Below are 16883 nucleotides of genomic sequence, written 5' to 3' on the forward strand. Positions count from 1 at the left end.
AAAAACTTACAGCCTTTTACTGTGACTAAAGGAGGATTTAGGAGGACCTCAGTGTCCAAGTCTCTGAGAATGTCTAAGACCTTTCAATTCTGAAGCACCACTATAGCCTTGAAAAAGAACAGGCACCAGGCAGAGGTCACAAAAGGTTGTCTAAAATAAGCAGAAACTGTCCTGTGCTGAACCCCCTTCTCTTCCACAGGCTCAGAAATACCCTGAATGAACAAGCAGGAGAAAGCCAGACTAGTCCAGTAGGATGAGAGGCAGGGTTGATATTGCTGAGACAGGTTGGGGGTAGCCACCAAAAGAAGCAAAGATGTCAGCTCAAAAAGGGCAGCAGCTCCTGGCACATGCAGGGACTGTAAATTTCAAATGTCTACACTGGGAGTGTTTTGTGTTACTCTGCTCTCAACTATTAATATCAATGACATTTTTCTGTGTGATGGTTTCTCTTCCTGACTCACACAAAAGAAGACAGGCCACACAAGATGTCTGGAGTTGGGATTTGGCTATTTTATAGCTTTCTTTCCCTTTCTTCTGTTTTCTCTCCCAGTTTTTATCATTGGCTTTAGCAGGCCACTAAAGGGTGATTGTTTTTTTCTAGAGATCAGATATTAAATAACCAAAGAATTCCTAAGTGCAGAACCAGGTCCTTCAGATGACAACTGCTATGCTGGTAGTCTTGGTCCCTGCTTTTCCTGACCCACGCCTCTGTTAGCAAATGTCTGTGGGGCTCCAGGACTTTCCATTTTACACTTAGAATGTTGTCATGCTGTTGTCAAACAGAGAAAGAAAACCCTGCTTCCCCATTTTGATTTGGGGAGATTAACAATGGGGCACAGCCCTATTCAGAGCTTACTTTCTTTCTTATCTGTAGATTTTAAGAGCCTTGGTCTGGCCAGTGTGAAACCCAGCCCATCACATAGCTGGAAGGCAAAGATGTGCTCCCTGGACTTTGAAAAAATACTCTTGTTTTGCTTCACTGTAATGTTATTTTTTGTATAAGTTTCTTTCCAGTCAATATTTACTGCTGGGCTATGTTGTCCAATAAATCCTGATGGGGGTAGGGCTGGAGCCTGGAGCCTGCTGACAAGATCCTCATCTCAGGAACATTCTGTTGGCACCGGGGGTGCTCCAGCGCTGCCAGAACCAAACGCGAGGCGACTCTATCGGAGATAGGTCACACAGTGTGTTTTGGATTCAATTCCCCCCATCTGTTTGCCATAACTATCCCCTTCTGCTCCAGGAAAAAGCTTTTTCTGGAGCGTGTCATCCTGCTGTACTCTCCCAGCCGAGTGCTTGGATCACCCCGAGCCGTTCCTCGGCCGGCAGCAGCGGTTGCTAAGGCTGTGATGAGCTCACCGCTGCGGGAAGGGGAGCAACAGGTTCCAAAATAAAGCACAGCACTGAAGATGTGTAAAATGTTCACATGCAGCTGCCTGTGTTGAGACTTGTGGATGGGAAGCTTTGAGGTGTTCTTTTTTCTTCTTTTTTTTTTTTTTTTTTTTTTTTTTTTTTTTTTTTTTTTTTTTTTTAACTTGAAAGGTCTTAATGTGAGGAGAAGGAATATTGCAGAATACCTTCATCCTTTGATTTCAATTGCCTGTTTGAGCCCCATTCTGTTGGATATATTGTTTGCTTGTTTATTTGTTTGTTTGTTTGTTTTTCCCTCCCCCAGCAAGGGGTATCATGTACTCTTTTGGCCTTCCTTGTGAAGTTACTGACATAACCAGTTTTTTTCAGGTTCCCTCAGGTACTTTCAAGACCAGCAAAAAAATAAAATTACTGACGATGCAGAGATGACAGACCTACACACCACAATAAAGATGTGGATGGAGTAGAAGCATCTGGTTGAACAAAGTATTTAAGGGAAGTTTGCAATTAGAGCCTTGTGTGCAATGAAGGCTCAGCTTCATTGAAGGTGAATTTATTTGCTGGGTTTTTTTCATCTGTTTCACCATTATATAAATTGATCCAGCTCAATAAAAATCAAACAGTTTAATGAAATCTGTCATAGAAAATTATATGGAAGCTTGGTATTGTGCTGCAAGATGTACTTGAGGATAGACTGGAATGATACTGTGGAGTAGAAAGTCTAGAAAAAACATAGAAAATCACATGGGTTGATCCTGGTCTCCTCTGTGTAATTTTATCCAGATTTCAGATGTGAGTCCCTTCTGGTAAGTGAAGTGTGCATGTGATCTAGGTTCCATACTCTTCCTGGAGATTTAAAATGCTCTGCAGTGCAGTGAATGCTCCTTAAACTCTATAAAAACCTGGTCCCTGGCTGAATCCAGGGCAACAGTCATAGGGACTGTTTATTTTTGTTTTATTCTAAGGCATAGTAATTGTTTGGCTTCCTGTTGCAAGACACCTGCATACATTGTGCTGCCCTCCTGGTCCAAGGCTGGGCTCTAAAGAGGCTGTTCCTGCCTGCTTATGTTTCCAGTTCCCTGGGCATGTGTCTATGTTGTTATATCTTTCTCCCTATTGATTGTTTTTCCACTAATTTCTCTGCTTTTGTTTTTCCAGAGCTGAATCACCAAAGTTTACATAGTCTAGAAAAATAGATTTCTAAGTCAGACCTTCCTTCCTAATAGTTTGCTGTCTTCTGTCTTTCTTTTTCTTTTTTTTTTGTCTCTCTCCCCACATTTGGCAATGCCTCAAAATCCATGTGCCAAGCATTGTATAAATGGAGTAGTCATGGTGGTGCCCTGAGCAACTCACATTTTAATTAAAGGCAGGAAAACAAGAACTAAGTGTAAAACAATAGGAAAGAGACTGAGGGCAACAGTAAATATGTCATGGATTTAAAATAGGCTCGATGTGCACAGTTGGTGCAGTGCTCCAAATCAGAAGTGCAATGGCTTTGGCACAAGCTTTCCATGGAACCAAGTGACCCCTCAGCATTTCCTCTGCCTTCCCTTCTTCCTTCAGCCACTCATGGAGAAGCTGCTCTGCTGTTTGCCCTTGTGCAGATTAGAGGACATACATGAATTATAGCAGCTTCAGTCAGGAGGGCATTTCCTGAGGCATTGGCCCTGCTTTAAGCTTGGGGTTTTTTTGAGAAAAGAGTATTTTCAGCTTTTGCATCCCCTGCTATGCAGCTGAAGCTCACCTACTGTGAGTGCAGCGTATGGAACAACCATAACCAAAATCTGCTGGGTTCCTGTTTTTTTGCAGATGAGTGGGCAGAAGCTGGAGATGTCCCAGTGTGGCCTCTCTCCAGTTCTCACAGCCACACTGCAATGGCTCAGCAGTCTTCTGACAAGTAAAAGCTTCTGCCCTTGGAAGGGCTACAGGGAGATATCTACATCTCCCAGCACAACTTATCTGCTGATGCCCCATTTCCTGTCCCATTCCAGCCAGACCAAGGTGTAAACATCAGGGCTCTTTATTTCAGCCAGAGATCGGTGTCTGCATGGGGCTTGGAGGGGATAAAGAGGGGAAGGCAAGACAGAGGAAATACTGATCCCCCAAGCCTCCTTTTCACCAGACTGACCCCTTTTCCCAGCTCCCTCAGCCTCTCCTGGTGCTCCAGCCCCTTCCCCAAATCTCTATCCTTCCCTGGACATGTTCCAGGCCATCCATGTCCTTCTTATCATCAGGGGCTAAAAACTGACCCCAGGTTTAAAGGTGCGGCCTCACCAGTGCCCAGCACAGGGGACATCCACGGCCCTGGTCCTGCTCCCACACCATTGCTGCCACAGCCCACGTGCCCTGGGCTTTCTTGCCTACCTGGGCACAGCTGGGCTCATGTTCATACACTATTACCAATATTGGGGAAAAGAAAATGTGAAAAATCACTTCTTCTAGTCTCTTCAGAATGGATTTTTCAAGCCTTAGTCTTATTTTTGACATCTGACAGATGTGCTGCCTCATCATCAGTATCCTAAAGAAAGCACAGGTAACAGTCTTCTACTCAAAAATACAAAATCTTGCATGATACCTTATTTCACCTAAATGAAAAACCACACTATTTAGATATATTAAAACACTCCGTGTTAAAAAGATTCCATTTATTATTGCAGTGCCTTCTCAGATCCTGAGTCCTAGTTTCAGCTGAAACAGAGTTCATTTTCTTCCTGGTAGCTGACACAGTGCTGTGTTTTGGATTTGATATGAGAATAATGCTGATAACACACTGGTGGTTTAGTTATTGCAACATAGGTCTCACCCTAAACACCAAAGTCACTGATCCAGATGGAAATTGTACAGTGCTTATCTGACACATGGAGAACAAATGATGACATAATCTAAAATACACAAGAAACCTGCAGCAAAATAAATCCAAAGCTGGCTAAAGTCTGTTCTTTGTGAAGCAGCTACTCTGCTATGGGCAGTTGATTTCCATTAGGATACATTTGGAATATCTGCACGATTAGAGCTAGAATTAGAATTAATTAGAATTGGAATTAATTCTGCTTTGCATTGGGTACTATCACAGAGTAATAAATGCTTTCCGTTGGAAGGGAGATTTTATAGTACTGTTCCACAGGTGTAGGTTGTTAAACTGTTGGAAAATGGTACAATTTAAAAATTTGAAATCAAGCTTAAAAAGAAAATAACCTACTGCCCATGAGACATTTCTCAACATTATTACACTTGAGGGTTTTTACTGTAGTTATCTTAGTCAAAGGTCTGATCTGTTTTTGAAAGGTATACTGAAATTGCTATTTATGTTTGTGTTCATAAATCCATTTCCTTAAAGTAGTAATGCATGGTATTTGATGATGTTTTGAGTACTGAAGAGCTAAATTATTTTGTTGTTTTTTTTAATCAAGGAGGATAAAAAAAAGCCATCTCTGTATGAGAAATTAACTGCATAATCTGTGCTTACCTCAACAAGGCTATTATTTATATTTTATTCCATGCTTTTTTTTTAATTTCTCCTTTTTTTTCCATCTGCAGAAACACTGCTGTGCATAGCTGACATCTGGATTAAAAAATAAAAAGCTTTGAAGGCCAACATATTGACTCATAAGTCTTTGCTTCCACTCTTAATATGGTTAATATTTTCATGTTATATAGCTAAAGAAATAAAGCTCACACATAGAACAGATTACATTTCCTGAAAGGACATAGAGATATCAAAAAGTAAAAAAAAAATAAAAAGGTCTGTACTGTGAGGATCTTTAAGAATAGATATAAATAAAATATTCACAATAAATAAATTACGATCTGGCTCAATAATTAATTGAATTTTTTCTGGTGATGAGAAGATGGATGAAGAGGGAGGACAATCCAAGTGACAATATTTGTTTATAGCAATCAAGAAGTAGATCAATTACTCAGTGTTGTAAACAAACTGAGCTGTGCTCATGCTTTCTGTTTGATTTGGATTTTTCTGGCTGGAAATTGGAGAAAAAGCAAATTCTTGTATTGGGGCAGGGAGTTTTCTTATAGTATTATTTCACAACTTTTTCAGAAGTAAAAAAAGACAATGCAATAAATGATTTCTTTTCAAGTCTGAAAGGTTTTGAAATAGAAACCACTTCACTTCAAAATACACTTGTGCAACTCAAAGCAAGTGGTAATTATACAGATATGCAAATCATAATTGAGAATTATAATTCCAAATTCACAACTACTTGTCTCAGATTTTGTTAATGATTTAGAATTAACAGATTACATTTGAAATGATGAGATTAGTAATAACTTTGCTAAAATTTCAGGATTAAATGAAATTTATTTATTACATCCAAACTACAATTGTTGTTACAATTATTATTTTTACTTAATACTGATGCCTACTTATACAAGTATATGTAATATATAGAACCACTTGCATAGAAATTTTATTTTCTAATATCTAGAAATAAAGTATTTGATGTCTGATATAAAATGCACTAAAACCAAGCAACTCTTTCTGATTAACACCTGCTTAGCTTTTGGATTGAAATCTCAGTACCTAGGGAACAAAACAAAGTATTAAAATAAATCACAGAATCCTAGAATACAAGGTTGGAAGGGATCTCAAGGATTATCTGGTCCAACCTTTCCTGGCGACACCACAGTCTGGACAAGACAGCCCAGCACCTTGTCCTGCTGAATCTTAAATTTGTCCAGTGGTGGAGAATCCAGCACTTCCCTGAGGAGATTATTCCAGGGGCTGATTGTTATTGTGCAAAATTATCCCCTGGTGACCAACTGGAACCTCCCCAGGAGTAACTTGTGCACATTATCCCTCATGTTTTCCAAGTGACTCCTTGTAAAATGGGAGGCTCTACCCTCCTTGCAGCCACCCTTTAAATACTGGAATGTGGAGTTAAGGCTCTTCCAGCCTATCCAAGTTGGTTCTTCCCTCTGGAGTGCTCCCTTCCCCACTCACTCTGGTAATTTCACTGCAGAAAAACCAAACAACTGTGAGGAAAATCTCTTCATCAATGTACAGAATGGCCTGACCATATTTCTAAAAATAAATATTAAAATATAAAACTGCTTATAATCTTGTTTATTTGTTTTCCAGAGCAGAGAACAGTTGGAACTCAATAAAACATGCCAACTGGCCTTAAAAACGTCTCACATGGAGAAATTACTTTCTCTGTTCTCTTGGCTTTCTCTCTCTGAATGTAACCTACTGTCCTCTAAACAGCTTTTTCCTTGTCTGTTCTTACTACCGAGGTTTATTACAGAGATAAAGCAGAGGTCCAGACACCAAAAATCTGACTTTTGTTCCCAGATCAACCACAGCCTTTTATGTGACTTTGGACCACTCATTTATTTCAACTTCAAAGGCAATAGGGAGGATAAAATTAATTACTGTGGTGCCCTCAGATGCTCTAATGGAAGGGTCACTCTCTGCTACCAACTATATTTTTTAGGGGGAAAACCAGACTAGGAGTATGCTGACATAAATTTAAAATTTAATATGCCCTTCTTTCTCCTGCCCCTACCATCTGTAGGCTTCCTACCCAAAGCACAGAAAAAAAAAATAAATTGATGTATATATCCTTTTCCATTGAATATTTTACTAGATTTTAGTGACCTAGAAGGATGACCTCTTCCTGGAAATCCTAATGGCAGAGACTGTTAGATATTGCTGAAAACTAAAATTTTCCATAAAACTGTGCTTGTGTTCCATCTGTTTGTTCTGTGTTTGTTTTTACCTGGCTGTGTCCCTGTGCAAGCTCCAGCTCACAGGATGGAAAAGGAGCCTCAGAATCACACCTCGATTTTTCACTGGCAGCTTTTTCTCAAACACAAAAAGAGTGTACCTTTATTTCAACTGTATTTCCAAAAGCAAGACATTCTTGTGCAAGGCATTTGTGTAGCTCCTCTGTAATACAATCTTTGAGTTGAAAAATAAAAGCATAGAGGTGTTTTCATTGTATCCTGAAGACAATCTTAAATTAAACCCAGACCTGTCCTAAAAAAAGCAGGTTACAGGGTGATTTTTTTCTTATGCTGCGTAATGATGATAATAGAATCCCTTTCAAGCAACTTTCTTAGCTAAGAAAATACTTTTCTGTTTTTCTGTTGTGTACTATCATGTTTTACCTAAATACCTCTTAAAGAAGACACAATTCCAGGCTCTCAGCATTAAAAATTTCTGAGTTTCTGCGGTCAGCATTTTGCAAGAAGGGCTTGCTAAATCAAGGACCCCGTGACCTCAAAATCACTAAAGCTGTGTTGCAGTCTTATAAAATCTGAAGTCTTTTTATGGTTTATTCTGAGCAGAATGGGAGGCAGAAATGTGTTTTGTGGTGTGCCACAAATGAAGTGTCATGGAGGGAGAGGGGAGCAGAAATTGAGCTTGTAATTACTGATCTCTGGGATTTGTTCTGAGATATAGGAAGGGAGCCCTTCGAGGTCTGTTAACTGAGTTCATATAATCATCACCACAGAATCGTCACAGAATGGTTTGGGTTGGAAGAGACATTTAAGATGAGGTGGTTCCAACCCCCTGCCATGGGCAGGGACACCTTCCACTATCCTATGGTGCTCCACACCCTTTCCAACCTGGCCTTGGACACTTCCAGGGATGGGGCAGCCACAGCTTCTCTGGCCACTCTGTGCCAGGGCCTCCCCAGCCTCACAGGGAAGAATTCCTTCCCAATTTCCAAACCTCCTCTCTGTCGTTTTGAAGCCCTTTCCCCTTATCCTGTCACTCCAAGCTCCTGTCAGTTGTCTCCATCTTTCCTGTAGGCTCCCTTATTCTTTGTAAAAAGTCTGGTTGTCCATTAGCAGGGATGTTTGTCCACTGACTTTGATTATTAAGATATCTTTTGTGAGTGCAGACCCACCGCCCATCTCTGTGCTGTACCCAGCTGAGGAACTGTCTCTTCACAGAGGTGACACCCAGTTTTCCTGTCCTTTCCTGGATCCCTGGAACGAAAGGGAGCAGTAAGGAGGGAGGGGTCACTGTGGCCACATTTGGGGTGTGTTGAAGTGATTACATTGTCCATTGTCACAGGAGAAATTACTTGCAGACAGAAAATGACACTTTGTTGATCAGTTTGAGAAGAATTTTGAAGCTCAGAGAGCAGAAGTCTCTATGTACAAGGACTAAAAAGGGCTATTTCATGCTCCCCTGCCTCTACACTGGTTTTGCTGACTCAAATCTGATGAAATTTTCCATTGAAAAGGGATGACTGATTTTTTAATACTCTGATGAAATTATGTGAAAGTATACCAAGACTTCTTGATTGATTAGATGGCTTCTTTCTTGATATTTTACATTTTGGTGTAGATCTAAGTCCATGTCCAAAGAGAGATCAATTGTTGCCTAACCCATGCTGCTCATTTTTCTCACCTGTCATTGTTGCTGCCAGCACAAAACCTTTTGCTTTTACCTTATTCAGACTTTTTTTTTTTCCCAAAATCAGATATTTCAGGCATTTTCTGTGAACATAACTACAGTGCTTTTTGGTAAACAACATGAGCCACTAACAAGCTCCTAAATTTCAGGTAATATGGCAGGACTCACAATGCCATCTCTTGCCAGTAATTTTGTTGCTCATTACTATATTTTTGATGCATGAAAAGACTTGCTAGGAATGTTTTTTGTTAGATTCAAGGGTGTGAAATTATTTTGATAAATAATGACTGCATGTGTATCTGCACTGATCAGAGATGTAAAATGCTGCCCTGTTGTTGGAGCTTCTGCACACTGAATATAATGAGGGACAAAGCAGTCAAACACCATATTTAAATGTGTAAACAAAGTTATAATTATTCAGCATAGTTCCTTTGCGATGCCAATTGTTAAGTACTTTGTGACATCTGAAAATTACATATAAAATAATGAAGAATCTCAATTAAAAGTGAGAGTCACTCAAAGGAAGTGTACCAATGAAAGAACCTATGAAAGCCCCGTTTCAGTTTAGATAAGATGTAACAAGGGGGCTGATGTAGTATTTGGTTAGGTTTCACTCCTAGAAATTAAAATAAAAAGAAATTACAGAAGCTGGTTGTCTGAAGAGATGTCAGCATTTGCCAGACACCAGTGTGACACCATCTTGATTAAATTGCAACTCCACAGTTCTTTGATCCACTGTTTTCTCTAAATCTTTTTTCCACATTACTTCAAACTCCTGCCTCAGATACCCATCTAATGCTTGCATGCATGAAGAATCTGAAATGTTTATTTTAATCCCTTACAGGACACCACATTTCTAAAAGTCTATTTGCTCAGCTCCTTCAATGCTCTGTGGGGCCATCACCCTGACTTTTCAAGCCATGAAAATGCTCCAAAATAAGATTTAAAGCAATGCAGTTGTCTTTTAATAGCATAGTAGGGAATGTGTTAACTCCAGACTGTGCAACAGACCCAGTAACCATGGTCTGTGTGTTTATAGGCATCAGCTTTAATGGCCCGTTGTGATAGATGAGAGATATTAAAATCTTAAAGTCACTGCCCGGTCATTTACAGTCAACAGAGGGCTAAAAGTGAAAGGTCAGGCCTAGGAGAGTTGGAAAATCTGCTAAGCAAACTCTGGAGCAGGGAATGGGCTGCTCCAGGGACTGGAGGCCACAGCTGATTTTTCTGCTGTTGTTGTTGTTCCTGGCCCAGGGTAAGTTTATGCACAGCCCAAAGCATTCAGGATGAAATATTCCCCTTTCTTCATGTCAAAATAAATGTGCACATGATCCACTACAGCGTTTCTTTAGCTGAATACATTTACCTGGTATGTTTACTAGAGAAAGAGACTTGTTTTGTTTGATCAGTCCTTTCCAGGCAGGCTGTTCAGTGTGAGAGAATGACTTCCAAACTGGTTACTTCCCAATGTGCTGAAGCTCCTGTTACTCCAAAATACATTTTAGCCTCTGGGTACTGCCACTGCCAAGCATGTGCTGCTGCCCTTGGGGATCAGCTCAGGTGCTAGCTTTGGAAACTGGAGCATATCAAAAACAAGGATCCAAAAAGAGCACAGTCAGCAGGGCCAGCAGCAGAATCACTGATGAGCAAATATTTTTGCTGCACAGAAGTGTCCATTTTATTATTTAGTTCCCTGAATAAGGCTGTGTCTCTAAATCCAATCTGTTTATTTAATCAGTGAGAGTTCTGGAGCAGCTTGAAGCATGTGAAGAAGACCCCAGCTCCCCTTTCCCAGCACCCTGATATAATGATGAAAATGATGGAAGTAAATTCAGGTTGCTTTAAGCCACTTTTCCCTACGTTGTCATGGGATCTGTCCGAGTCTCAACCAATTCCCAATGTGTCACCACAGTGAGACCTCCTGTGACATAACTGATGCTTTCAGTATCTCTCTGCCCGTCATTCTCATTGGCCTTTGGTGGCTGAAAATGTGGGAACAGCACAACTTTCCCTGGTTACACAGCTGATAGTGATTCCTGTGAGAGCTGGGGAACACTGCTGAGACATCCCTTTCCATTAATTATATCTCTTTCAGAGAGGCCAGGGAGCTGATTACACACTTTTAAGGTCTCTACTCTCGTGGCATGGGACATAGAAACCCTGGAATAACTGGGAAGAGAGCAGATTGCCACAGGAATAACTACTGACTGATATTTTGGTTGTGCCTTCAAATATATTGTTTTAGTGTATCCTTTGTGACTGAGGGACTGAAATGTTCTTTAACTGTATTTAAATGTTTAGATTAGTACAAAGCTGTGCTGCTGGGGATATGTTTGCCCTTCTACATTCATGCACAAACTGGTTCCTGCTTCTTTTTGGAGCAGCAAGGTATTTTCAGCGCTGGGCTTTGTGTTTGTTGTGAAATTCAAAGTGCAACGGCCCCAGCCACTGCCTTACATAAACTCTGTTCCTGTGCAATGGACTACTGCCACTGGCCTGTTTGGAGCAGCAAGATTTCCTTTCTGACCTATTTTTCTGCTCAATGCCTCGAGCCAGGCCATCAGGAGCATTATTAGAACACTTTTTATCCTTCCCGTGCCACAAAGCTGCCCTGACACCACCCTGAGCAGCCAAGCAACAATCTCATCAGCCCAGAGGGATCATGAGCTACTAAACAGCTCCCTTGTCTTCTTTTCCTGCTGCAGCCAGCCTAGCAGATGGATTTAGTGTGCTCTAGAGCAGCCAGGAGCTTCTCAGGTGCACAGGAATGACCAGGAATAGTGCCCAAGGATTTGCAGGTTTATTCTGAGCATATCCTGGCTATAATTGCCTGGGATAAATGGATACCAAGGGGAGTGATATCAGTGGAGACAGCTTGGGAAGGCAGGGTTATTGAATTGTTTAGGTTGGAAAATGCCTTCAAGATCACTGAATCTAATCTGAGACTGATCCCTTCCTTGTCACCAGCCTGGAGCACTGAGTATCACATCCAGACTTTCCTTGGACTCCTTCAGGAATGGGGACTCCAAGTGTCCCTGGGCAGCCCCTACCAAGGCCTGAGCTCCCTTTCCATGGAGAAATTCCTGCTGATGTCCAACCTGAGCCTCCCCTGGTGCAGCTTGAGGCCATTCCCTCTCCTCCTGTCCCTGTTCCCTGGGAACAGAGGCTTCCCCTCACCTAGCTACAACCTCTTTTCATGAGGAAATTGAAGGAATATTGAAGGAATAAGCTGGGAGATAATGAAACAAAATTGAATTTCACAAACTTTCCAATAATTGTAGAATATCGAATCTGAAGCCTTTGATTACACAAAACTCTTTATAAGGGCTGGATAGAGGGCTGTTATAAACAACTTTGCATCTATGAAAATTTTCATGGAGCAAAAGGGGTAAGGATAGGAAAGGCCAAATGTAGGTCTTTATCTTAGTCTAGGTAGGTATCGAGAATGGCAAAGGGCTGAGATCAATCCTTCCCCCTCTGAGAGCTGTGAAGTCAGTGCCTCTTTCTGTCTCCCTCCCAGAGCTGTTCCAGAGAGCACAGGTACCCAAATCTGAGTCATCCTAATATTTAATAGAAATCATCAATTCTGTGTCGTAATTTCCTGCCCATAGCTTCTATTCCGTAATATTTTACAGCCATCAGGTTAAATTACCCTCATATTTACTGGAGACTAAATTTCATGCTCTGTTCTGCCCAATTCCTTGCAGGGTGGCTGACACTGGGAGGGAAAAGCAGTTTCAGCAGGCTCCTCTGCACAGGAGGAGAGAGCAGAGGATGGGAACTTTCCCAACAGAGAATCACAGGGATGTGGTTTCTTTGCTGAGGGAGCCCTGGTAGGCTTGAGAGGAAGAAAACAACAGCAGGGGAGAGGCTCTCAGCCAAAGGCAGACTTGAGGGCAGCTGATCTCGAGCACATCCTGCAGTGACGAAAGAAGCATGGCAAGGAAAGCGTGCAGGTGATCCATCATGTTTTGCCTACAGCTCCATCACAAGTTCTATTCAGCTCAAGGAGTGCCTGGGTTAAGAAAACCTCCTGTAACACTCACCATATGTGCTTATGCGTGTCCTGAGCTTCTGAGGAGTGTCCAAAAAGCTGGAATTTGGCAAAAAAGAGGCTGTCTCCTCGGGTGGCTGAGCAGGGTTTCACTGCCCAGAGTGATCTGTTATCCCTTTCCTGACAAATGCCCTCAAGAGTCTGTGCCTCAAGGATCAAAGAGTAGATGATTTTGCAATAGAAGTTTTAAGAGGTCACAGCCGCACTGTGGTATGATCTAAACCTGAGGCCTCACAGCTCACCAGGCTGTTATCCTGGCCATGGAAGCAATGTGGCCTGGCTGTTTCTATCCTGCCACATCTGTGCCAGTTTGGATCTGATTTAGGTGTTATGAACGGACAGTCTTAACACAGAAATTAAAGATAAGGGCTTAAAATCAGACATGCAAGGCTCTGGTGATAAAAGTTAACAAGCTTCATGCACCTGGAAGCTTGAAAACCCCAGCATTTCTGACAAAATATTGTCTTTATTTCTGGGACTTTGTAGCTGCTCAGAGCTCCAAGGGATGTTTTGTTCTGCCCATGTAACATATTTGAATGGTTTATATCTCAGAACATCCTAACTTCCACATCCAGGGCTTTCATCATAATTTCTGGTCATGATCTTAACACTGCTAATTTGAAAAGCCAGATAGATTCTGCTGTTTTCATCCTAAGTGTCCAAAATATTTCTGTACCAGCTTCTTGTGCCTTCCTGAGAGCCTTGATGAAGGTGAGCCCTGCTGAAAGTGATCCCAAATATCCCCAAATCCCTGGGCCCACAGGCAGGTGTGTGGTACTCCTAGAAGTGTCCCTATTGCCTGAGAAAACATGGAATGTGATTACAGGGACCTTTTCTCAGCTGCCTGCTTGCTTGTGGCACATCCTGCAGCAGAGTTTACCACCCATACATTTGTTTGTGGGGGTACAACACAAACAATTCAGTGGAATAATCAGCACTGGAATAAAGAAACACCCTCTCCCTACTTCCCAATTATTTTTTATTCTGAACTAGGTGTGTATGCACATGTGGGGTTTTTTCTTCCCCTCAAAACTGGATTATTTCAGCAGTCTGGGTGACAGGGTGAGCTCAGATGTTAGGAGGGGTTGTTAAAGTTTGGGAGGGCAGGAATGAGCAGATGCTGGAGGGGAGCGGATAGGAAATATCACAAACTGCTTTTGTCATGAGAGTAACTCTGTGACAGCTTTTCCATGATTTCTCTAAAGTGTCTGCTAACAGAGGGTGCCTTGTTCAGGAGGGAGAAGACAACCATGACTGGTGGTGACTATTAGCTCCTAAAGCTTGAAATCTGTTTTCCCTCCAGCATCTGGTATTGCCTCTGGAACCCCAGGTTGCGCTGTTTGTCAGGCAAGCTGCTGCCACTGTTCAAAGCAGCAAAGGAGGGCATTGTACAAGCTCTGTGTCCCTGCCTGGGGCTGGGTGATCATCACACTGATGCTTAATTGCCTCAATACAAAAGGCTTTGAGAACTATTCAAGGGCACCAAGTACTCTCTGTTTCCTAATTCCTTTCCAGCTGTCTTGTAAAGACAACATTGCCCATCCACTTCTAACCTGGAGGTTTGCTCAGTCTCAAACCCTATTCAAAGGAAAGGACCTGAGGGAGTAAAATTGACAAGTTTTGTCTATAAATAGTGGTGGTTTTGACAACTGAATGGAGTTCACGTGGCTTGTTGTGTTTGCCAAAGAATATGTATGAACTTGAATCTTGGGGATTGAATGCAAAGTGATGTTTTTATATGAAAGTAACTTTAGTCCCTGTTACATATTTAGACATATGGTGCCAGTCTGGTGCCAGGTGTAATGGAGACAGTTTAAGTACGGCCTGGGACAAGTTTAAGTAATCTGAAAGAAGTTTCATGATTCTTCAACTTTCTCCTTTGTCCTCTTATTCTGAGGTAAACCCTGTGTTTGTTTCCTACACCATTTCTCTGATTTCCCTGTTTCTCTGTTTGGGAACTGCTGCTCTTTAACACTGGCCCAATGCCAGGCACATTTTTTTTTAATAATAAGGCTACTGAGATTCGGAAACAAGTCCTGAGCTAGCCCTTATTGCACATCTGCTTCTTTTGGAAACCTGAGAACAAAAGGCTATGCTCTAATTGAAGGTTCTAAGTTCTTTTATCATTCACCAGATAAGCAATGATAAATAATAAGAAAGCAACAACTTTTTAAAAAATAGAATGATGAGAAAGGCATTTCAATGAACAAAACACATGGCATATTTCCATCTCTATATATTATTTTGAGCTTGATGTTTAGCTGAGAAGCATTTATTTCTCTCAGAATTACTACCCTTTACTTACAGATCCAGAAAGGAATACAAAATGGATGTATCTTTTTTATACTTTTGTCAAACCTTTATTTGTAAGCAGAACAAAGTAATACTTTCACCACACAAATTAGCACTGCAGGGGGCTGATTTTTAAATGGAGATTGTCTATCATGTAAGCTACTAACCCATGCCCTTGTCTAGAGTGAAATGTCTGTAAAAAATTAATTTATTTTTGATCTGGATAAAAAGTTGTTTAAATTGGGTAAAACTGTAATGGAGTCTTATGAAAATAAACAAATAGATAAATTTCTGGCAGCACTAGAATGACAAAAAAAAAAAAAAATGAAGGAGCAAAGGAGCAAACAGAAGCTGGGACTTAGGAGCTGCAGAGCTCCAAAAGTTCATCTTCACTTGTTGAGTTGTGTTTTGGTATTCTGGAGAGGTTTTTTGAGCATTGCATCCGAGCTTCTGTGAAATAATTACACTGGTGGTTCTGGTTTCTAATGCAGAGCACAGAAATCTGCAAAAGCCATTGGGCAAATTCTGCTGAGTCTTTCACCTCAGATCAGCAGCTCTCAGGCCATTAATCATGCTTTATAAGCTTTAATAGACTAAGTGTTTTAAAGACATCTGCTGAGTCTCAAAGAATAGAGTGCAGACTTTGCTTTTCTGAGATTTCTGTATTAGAGCAGCAATAGTGTTGGGAGAGAAAAAATGACCCAACACGACAAAGCTTGGCCTCTCCCTTTGGTTCCTGCCATGCTGCAGGAGATGATGATCTCACAATTCATTTACAATTGGAGACTGAGGAAATTAAGCTCACCAGGCATTATATATTTCCTTAGATAAAGTTATTGTAACCACCGTCACTTGCTCAGGCACTGAGCATGTAAAGAAAGAATATTAAGAAGTGCTTTGCATTAATTAATGTGTGAATAAAAGTTTTGTCCCACACAACATATCTTGCATGACTGAAAATCAGGTGACCAACCATTTTGCTTATTTACTCTTTTTTTCTGATTCAGTCTCTCAAACACATATTTTGATGAAGGCTGCTTGCACAAAAAGACATAAATTTCGTTTGTTTTGTCTCACATTTTGAGTGATGGTATGCCAGACCTGGAAGCTAATTCTGAACTGGGTTAGTGAGTTAGAAATATTCCTCTGTAAATACACCACTGTATTTGTTACCTGTTCACTTGTAGTTATTTTTTCTGTATATTTTCCAAATATTTTATTGTGGACTAGCAGCTTCTCAGTACCACAAAACACTTCCACAATGGAAAGGAAGGAGAGAGGTGAAAAGGAGCAAGCTCTTGGTTATGGATACAGGTTTATTCCCAAACAAACACTGGGGCAGGAAACAGTGCTGCGATGGTTTTGCACATAGTTGTGTTAATTGTCATCTTTCATTCAGTGTTCTGTTGTTATTTTGATTTTTGTGAGGGTAATTTTCATTTTGGTTCGGTTTGGTTGGTTGTTTTTGTGATGTAAGTGAAGGTAGTGCACTGAATTTGGATTTTAATGATAATTCCTAAGCAAAGCATCAGGGTTGGGATTAAATGCTTGTTTCTCTACCCCCATGTGTACTCTTCAGCACAGAGGGTGCACTCAGGAAGTTCAGTACCTGCTCTTTGAAAGTGCTTAACCTAAAATGTTTGAAATGAGGGTGAATTCTGCCTTCTCCCACACTTTTCTGGGAAGCACCCCCACTCCCAGGCTGACTGCAATCAGAGCTGTCTCCATTTTCCAAACACAGCAAAGCAGAGGCTGAAAGTGGGATGAAGTTGAGGAGCC

Source organism: Parus major, chromosome 1 (assembly GCF_001522545.3).
Source record: "Parus major isolate Abel chromosome 1, Parus_major1.1, whole genome shotgun sequence".
In the NCBI taxonomy this organism is placed as follows: domain Eukaryota; kingdom Metazoa; phylum Chordata; class Aves; order Passeriformes; family Paridae; genus Parus; species Parus major.